The sequence below is a fragment of the Triticum urartu genome, chromosome 7A, assembly GCF_056163025.1.
Source record: "Triticum urartu cultivar PI428250 chromosome 7A, HENAU_Tu73, whole genome shotgun sequence".
In the NCBI taxonomy this organism is placed as follows: domain Eukaryota; kingdom Viridiplantae; phylum Streptophyta; class Magnoliopsida; order Poales; family Poaceae; genus Triticum; species Triticum urartu.
The window spans coordinates 152,548,832-152,557,399 of NC_141879.1; positions in this window are offsets into that span (position 1 = coordinate 152,548,832).

The window sequence follows — 8,568 nt, forward strand, 5'->3', positions numbered from 1 at the left end:
TTTATCATATTGATCTCCTTCTACTTAGTTATTTCCTTTGCTATTTACTTTGCCTTTATTTTACTTTGCATCTTTATCATAAAAATACCAAAAATATTATCTTTATCATATCTATCAGATCTCACTCTCGTAAGTGGCCTTATAGGGATTGACAACCCCTATTTGCGTTGGTTGCGAGGATTTATTTGTTTTGTGCAATTACGAGGTATTCACGCGTAGCCTCCTACTGGATTGATACCTTGGTTCTCAAAAACTGAGGGAAATACTTATGCTACTTTGCTGCATCATCCCTTCCTCTTCGGGGAATACCAACGCATTGCTCAAGAGGTAGCAAGAAGGATTTCTAGCGCCGTTGCCGGGGAGGTCTTCGCAAAAGTCAACATACCAAGTACCCATCACATACCCTTATCTCCCGCATTACATTATTTGCCATTTGCCTCTCGTTTTCCTCTCCCCCACTTCACCCTTGCCGTTTTATTCGCCCTCTCTCTCTCTATCCTCCCTCTCTATTTGCCTCTTTTTGCCCGCTTGCTTTTTGTTTGCTTGTGTGTTAGTTTGCTTGCTTGTCATTATGGCTAGTCCCTTATCTTCTCCGCTGTCTCTCGAGAATGAAATTCTAAATTTTAAGCAAAGGGGGGAGAAAATCTAAAAGATGCTTGGTACAGAATTTGCAATGCTCAAAGTAGATCTACTAGGAAGCAATCTACTTCCGTTCTTCTTCGTAATTTTGATGTAGGCATTACTCCTTGGCACCGTTATGTTCTTGATACTATTACCGGAGGGAAATTTTTGGGTAGCCATACTTTTGATTCTTATAATGCTATGTTAGATTTATTTGGCTCACCTCCTCTCTTGGTTAATGGAACTATATTAACTTTGGAGCATGTAATGCAAAGGCTTGAAATTATTGAAAATAAGGTTGCTAACGTAGAATTAATTGAAAATTTGGATAAAAAGATCCACAGCCAAATCTCTCAATATGTATCTAAAGTTGGAGTTACTTTGAAAGATATTAAAGAAAAGGAACCCATAGTTAATGAGAAAATAAATCACGATTCTGTTAGGATCAATAAACTTGAGAATATCATTACCAACTTGGGAACCACTTTTTCTTCCATAAAGAATACTCCAAGTCCTTCCACTAAAGTTTCCAAGCTTATGTACATTCCTAAAAATAAGGGTGAATCCTCCAGTAAGGATGCGGATCTCAAATCTATAAGTATTCATCCCAATCTTTTTGCTATCATTAAGGAACCATTTGTTACAAATGAATTTTTAGATCTTGTGCCTAAAAGTTTGATAATTAATAAAAAGAAAGAAATTCCTAAAGATGGTAGATGCCTAATTGAAGAATTGCCTACCAAAGATGGCAATACCTAGATCTATTCTTGCTTGTTATGCCAAGCTAGGGGCGTTAAACGATAGCGCTTGTTGGGAGGCAACCCAATTTTATTTTTATTTCTTGCTTTTTTCTCATGTTTAGTAATAAATAATTTATCTAGCCTCTTTTTTGTTTGTGTTTTTGGGGTTTAATTAGTGTTTGTGCCAAGTAGAACCGTTGGGAAGACTTGGGGAAAGTCTTGTTGAACTTGCTGTAAAAAACAGAAACTTTAGCGCTCACGAGAACTGCTGCCATTTTTATTTGGAAATTGATATTTAGTTAATTCTTTTTGCAGATGATTAATATATAAATTACTCACGTCCAGCAATTTATTTAAGAATTTTTGGGGTTCCAGACCTTGCGCTAGCTACATATTACTACAGACTGTTCTGTTTTTCACAGATTCTGTTTTTCGTGTGTTGTTTGCTTATTTTGATGAATCTATGGCTAGTAAAATAGTTTATAAACCATAGAGAAGTTGGAATACAGTAGTTATAACACCAATATAAATAAAGAATGAGTTCATTACAGTACCATGAAGTGGTCTTTTATTTTCTTTCGCTAACAGAGCTCACGAGATTTTCTACTTTAAGTTTTGTGTTGTGAAGTTTTCAAGTTTTGGGTAAAGAGTTGATGGATTATGGAACAAGGAGTGGCAAGAGCCTAAGATTGGGGATGCCCATGGCACCCCCAAGATAATCTAAGGACACCTAAAAGCCAAAGCTTGGGGATGCCCCGGAAGGCATCCCCTCTTTCGTCTACTTCTATCGGTAACTTTACTTGGAGCTATATTTTTATTCGCCACATGATATGTGTTTTGCTTGGAGCGTCTTGTATGATTTGAGTCTTTGTTTGTTAGTTTACCACAATCATCCTTGCTGTACACACATTTTGAGAGAGCCATACATGATTTGGAATTTGTTAGAATACTCTATGTGCTTCGCTTATATCTTTTGAGTTATATAATTTTGCTCTAGTACTTCACTTATATCTTTTAGAGCACGGTGGTGGATTTGTTTTATAGAAACGATTGATATCTCATGATTCACTTAGATTATTTTGAGAGTCTTAATAGCATGGTAATTTTCTTAAAATCCTAATATGCTTGGTATACAAGATTAATAATAAAACTTTCTTATGAGTGTGTTGAATACTATCAGAAGTTTGATACGTGATAATTGTTTTGAGATATGGAGATGGTAATATTAAAGTTGTGCTAGTTGAGTAGTTGTGAATTTGAGAAATACTTGTGTTAAAGTTTGTGATTCCCGTAGCATGCACGTATGGTGAACCGTTATGTGATGAAGTCTGAGCATGATTTATTTATTGATTGTCTTCCTTATGAGTGGCGGTCGGGGACGAGCGATGGTCTTTTCCTACCAATCTATCCCCCTAGGAGCATGCGTGTAATACTTTGCTTTGATAACTTGTAGATTTTTGCAATAAGTATATGAGTTCTTTATGACTAATGTTGAGTCCATGGATTATATGCACTCTCACCCTTCCTCCTTTGCTAGCCTCTCTAATACCGCGCACCTTTCGCTGGTATCATACACCCACCATATACCTTCCTCAAAACAGCCACCATACCTACCTATTATGGCATCTCCATAGCCATTCCGAGATATATTGCCATGCAACTTTCCACCGTTCTGTTTATTATGACACACTCCATCATTGTCATATTTCTTAGCATGATCATGTAGTTGACATCGTATTTGTGGCAAAGCCACCATTCATAATTCTTTCATACGTGTCACTCTTGATTCATTGCATATCCCGGTACACCGCCAGAGGCATTCATATAGAGTCATATTTTGTTCTAAGTATCGAGTTGTAATTGTTGAGTTGTAAGAAAAATAAAAGTGTGATGATCATAATTATTAGAGCATCGTCCCAGTGAGGAAAGGATGATGGAGACTATGGTTCTCCCACAAGTCAACTCCGGACAAAAAATAAAAAAAAGAAAAATAAAGAAAGAAAAGAGGCCATAAAAAAGAAAAAAGGCCCAAATAAAAAAAATGAGAGAAAAAGAGAGAAGGGGCAATGCTACTATCCTTTTACCACACTTGTGCTTCAAAGTAGCACCATGATCTTCATAGTAAAGAGTCTCTCATGTTATCACTTTCATATACTAGTGGGAATTTTTCATTATAGAACTTGGCTTGTGTATTCCATTGATGGGCTTCCTCAAAATGCCCTAGGTCTTCATGAGCAAGCAAGTTGGATGCACACCCACTTAGTTTCTTTTTGAGCTTTCATACACTTATAGCTCTAGTGCATCCGTTGCATGGCAATCCCTACTCACTCACATTGATATCTATTGATGGGTGTCGGTGTCAAAACCGGCGGATCTCGGGTAGGGGGTCCCGAACTGTGCGTCTAAGGCGGATGGTAACAGGAGGCAGGGGACACAATGTTTTACCCAGGTTTGGGCCCTCTTGATGGAGGTAAAACCCTACGTCCTGCTTGATTAATGTTGATGATATGGGTAGTACAAGAGTAGATCTACCACGAGATCGGAGAGGCTAAACCCTAGAAGCTAGCCTATGGTATGATTGTATGTTGTCCTACGGACTAAAACCCTCTGGTTTATATAGACACCAGAGGGGCTAGGGTTACACAAGGTCGGTTACAAAGGAGGAGATATACATATCCGTATTGCCTAGCTTGCCTTCCACGCCAAGTAGAGTCCCATCCGGACACGAGACGAAGTCTTCAATCCTGTATCTTCATAGTCTAACAGTCCGGCCAACAGAGATAGTCCGGCTGTCCAGAGACCCCCTAATCTAGGACTCCCACAGTAGCCCCTGAACCAGGCTTTCAATGACGATGAGTCTGGCGCGCAGTATTGTCTTCGGCATTGCAAGGCGGGTTCCTCCTCCGAATATACCACGGAAGAATTTGAATATAAGGATAGTGTCCGACCCTGCAAAATAAGTTCCACATACCACCGTAGAGAGAATAATATTTCCACAAATCCAATTTGCTGACTTGTTTTGGCAACACGACATTACGTCACGGCCCGGTGATTATTCGAACTGTTTCCTTTAACTAGCCCCGCACATAACGCGAGGCAGTTTTTTGACACGTCTTGTCAAAGCAGAGATCGTGTCCCCCTAATTACGCGATTCTCATCAATACGGTCGTGGGTAACCCAACCGTGTCTAGGACTCCTAGATTATAGGCAAGTCCCAAACGGCTACGGAGAGGACGCTTGATATTCACCCTCTTTATAAAGGAACAAGGCTTTTACTTTTTTTCCTCCCGTGCTCAATCGAATCCTTCCCCCACCTCGAGTTCTAACACCCAAAGCCTAGGTCAGGTGCTTCGGACCTTCAATCATGTCCGGATCTAGCCTTCAAGGCCGGTGGATGCCCTCCTCCGTTACAAAAGAGGATATCAAGAAGTTGAGGGAGGCCAGATACCTGACCGCCGAGGTTTCACATCGGCTGCCTGCCCGAGGGCAGGTCGTCCCTACACCTGAACCCAACGAGAACGTTGTGTTCATCTCCCACTTCCTCCGAGGTCTAGGCCTCACCCTGGATCCCTTTGTTAGGGGTTTGATGTTCTATTACGGGCTAGATTTCCACGATCTAGCCCCGGACTCCTTTCTCCACATCTCGACATTCATTGTCGTGTGTGAGGCCTTCCTCTGCATTACCCCTCACTTCGGCATGTGGCTCAAGACCTTTGACGTGAAGCCGAAGATGGTCGAGGGGCAGTATGCAGCGTGCGGAGGCGCATTAATAAGCAAGATAGCAGGAGCTCCGTGGCCCAAAGGTTCCTTTCCAGAGGTGTCCGGATTATGGCAACAGGAGTGGTTTTACATCACAGCTCCCAGAAGTGCCAAGTGGGTGGCTGCCCCTGCTTTCCGCTCGGGCCCTCCACCACAACTGATGTCATGGATTAGCAGAGGACTGAGCTGGGGTCCAGCCAAGGACGTGCCTATACTGCTGAGCTGAATTCGCGATCTCTTCAAAGGATATTTAAGTCTGGTTACGGTGGCGCAAGTCATGCTGGTTTGTCGAGTCCAGCCTTGCAAACGCCAGCCCCTCCGCATGTGGGAGTTCAACCCAGAAGGGTCACGTACTATTCAGAATTTCCTCGGCCTGATGCACGAGGAGATGTACAAATCATTCTTCGGACCCCAAATAGAGTGTCCGGATACTACCGAGGACGTGGGCCTGAGCAGCAACCGTACCGCCGACCAAGTAAGTAATCCTTTAGCCGAACACACCGTCTTTTATTTACCATGACGTCATTCTGAGAAATCGCTCTTTGACCAGGACTGGCTAACAAAGGCGAAGATGATTCGGTGTTCGCCCCCCCTTCCTGAGGGTTTGGAGAATCTAGTACTGGAAAAGGTGCTCGAGCTAGCACCTTGCTCGGAGCCCTCAAAGGAAGATAAAGGGGGAATAATGAGGTCGAAAGCGGGCCCCCGTCGCTACCAATTCCAACCGAGGGAATGAGCACCTCCGTGAAGGAGGATAACCAAGGAGAAGAATCCGACCTTCTCTCGCTTCAGGGAAGGAAGAGGACTGCCTCTGAAGATCCGGAAACCGAGGCTTCCAAACGGGAGAAGAAGTCTCCACTAGAGGGTCCTGCCTTGGAGGGTGCTTTTGCCGCACAAAGTCTGTGCGAGGATCAGCCCTCCAATCAGCTGTAAGTAATCAGAAAGTACTTTAATAGTGGAGATATACTACCTTACCTCTGAGGAAAATAACCGAAGCATTTATCTTGCAGTTCGGATCTTAGCCCTTCTCAACAGAGCTCGTCTTCAGGGAATCTTCTTCCGGAGATGATGGAGAGCGAAACGCCTCCCCCAGACTCCCCCGTTCAAGAAGCGGGCGACCTTGAAGTGTCTTTGTGGAGGGCCTCTCCGGATCCGGTGAGGCCAGAAGATAATCCTATAGTCACCCGAAGTCCCCAGCATCCGGCTCTTGAAGAGAGCAAACAAAAGAGTCTGGCACCGTCTGGTATGCGGCCGGACGTACTGAGGGAGCTGTTGGAGCGAGCGGTCATCTCAGAAGAACACCGTACGTTGATGGGTACAGTGATGGAAAGAATTTCGTCCGCCGAAAGCGGATTGCATGGAGCCTTTATGAGTCTACTGACGGGCTTTGAGGTACGTGAAATGATATACTTTTTGATAGTACTGCACATTTTAGGTGTGCCCTGTGTAGATAGTAGCCCCTGAGACTGTGGTCGTCGTCGAGAACGGCAGCGAACAGAGTATCCTAGTCCCAGGTAATAATCATACCGCTTTATGTGCAGGTGATGGGAGCTCCGGTGGCTGGCCGAACTAATGAGTTTGCCGAACTAAAGCGGCAACTGGATGCGGTAGATGCCGACATCGAGCTTGTTAACAAGCGGCTTGACGAGGCACAGGGTAAGTAATGTTTTTCCGGTCAACTTCACATAGTAAGAGTAGCATGATGCCAGTATCTGTAATATGTTGTGACTGCAGACGGAGCTGCCACCGTGGAGACCCTTCGGGCGGAACTTTCCCAAGCCAAGGAACAAGCAAGAGTTAGTAATGCGGCTGCTTTGAAGGCGGCCGAAGAGTTAAGAGCCGAGAAGGCCGCGCATTGCAAAAGCAAAGAGAAGATGGCCAAGATGGCCGTAGAATTAAAAGACACTGCCGACCGTTGCCAGTTACTTGAAAAGGAGAACCGAGTGAAGGCAGCGGACCTTGAAAAGGCCACGATGGTGACCAAAGACACTCGCTCTGCTATGAGGGCGAAGAAGGAGGAGCTGCGCGAAGCCGGAGATATTGCGGCTGGGAAGCCCTTTCTGCTGCAGAGGAAGTTTGGAGATCCGCGATATGCCCCTCTGGATCGGTTGTGGAGTTCGGCAGGCGCATATATGGACTTGGCGGCAAGCGCTGTCGATGCGATCGAATACTTCCGAGATCAGACAGATCATGAAGTGGACAAGCTGTTCTGGTCGCAATTTAATGTTCCAGAGCGTCCGCTTCCCTTGACTGATCAGCTAGCCGAATGGGCCGAACTTAATAGGTTGTCCGGACTTGCCATGAGGTCCATCATAGATCATTTGTGGCCGGAGAAGCCGAAGCCGAACAACTATTTCAGCTTAGTGCAGCAGTTCCTTGGTGCGGTGTCGCGCATTAATGCGATGAAGAGGTCGGCGTGCATAGAAGGCTCGCGGATGGCCTTTGCCCGTGTCAAGGCATACTGGGCGGAGATGGATGCTACCACTGTTGCGGCGCAAGGTTCGGCCATAGGCCGAGTAGCTGCCGAGCACTATTTTGAAGAGGTTCTTGAGGGTGCTCGTTTGATAGTCCCAGTGATCGAAGAATATTTTGTTTGAGTGACATGTATTCCCATTGTAAGCACAATGCTTTTATGAAATGTAGTAAGGCCGTATTTATACTTTTGCCGGAAAGTAATATGATGCCTCCTGTGCGGCCGTTTATGTATATATGTATATAACCTGAAAGATTGCAGTCGTCGGCTTCAACCCGCACGCATATAATGCGGAGGTGTTCGCAGAAAACGCGTGTTCACACTTAACCCAACATCTTGGTCCTATTAAGGAGGTGATAGCGCGGCGAATGAGGCAACCGGACTATGATGCTTTAACACTTTCACTTAGCCATAGGAGTTTGACGGTGGGGCTACTATATAGCCCCTGGTGGCTCCGCACTCTCCCAAACTCGGGGTGCGTATATGCCTGGCCGGGAAACGGCCCTTCGTTAAAGCGGAGCAATTCTAACATTCCGATAGGTCATCGAGTGGTTGACCAGTCTCGCGCTATATCATGACAGTCAGTTTTCGGCTTTCTCTACTGAGGTGCTCGTCCGGACGAACCAGGGCACAATCGCAGTAGTTCTCCTGGTGCTGCCTTAGCCGATAGAACGGAACGTATGGCACCAAAACACAGGAGCCGGGCAAACCCAACATTTGACCAAAGACATGATTCGGAGTTGATGCATATAAGGCCAAACTCGCTAAGGTATTCGGTCTTTATGGTATAAACCGGGCCTAAATAGTGCCCTTTGTAAGAAGCCCCTTGTGTCCAGGTACGGGCGTTTATTCTGACGTGACCACATGCCAAGACGTCAGCATCCTTCTCAATTGTATTGAGAATCTGAGGGATGTGTATCAACAAGAGACAGTAAAAAAGGTTTACGCAGGGTCTTAATCTAAAAGGAATCCTTGGAG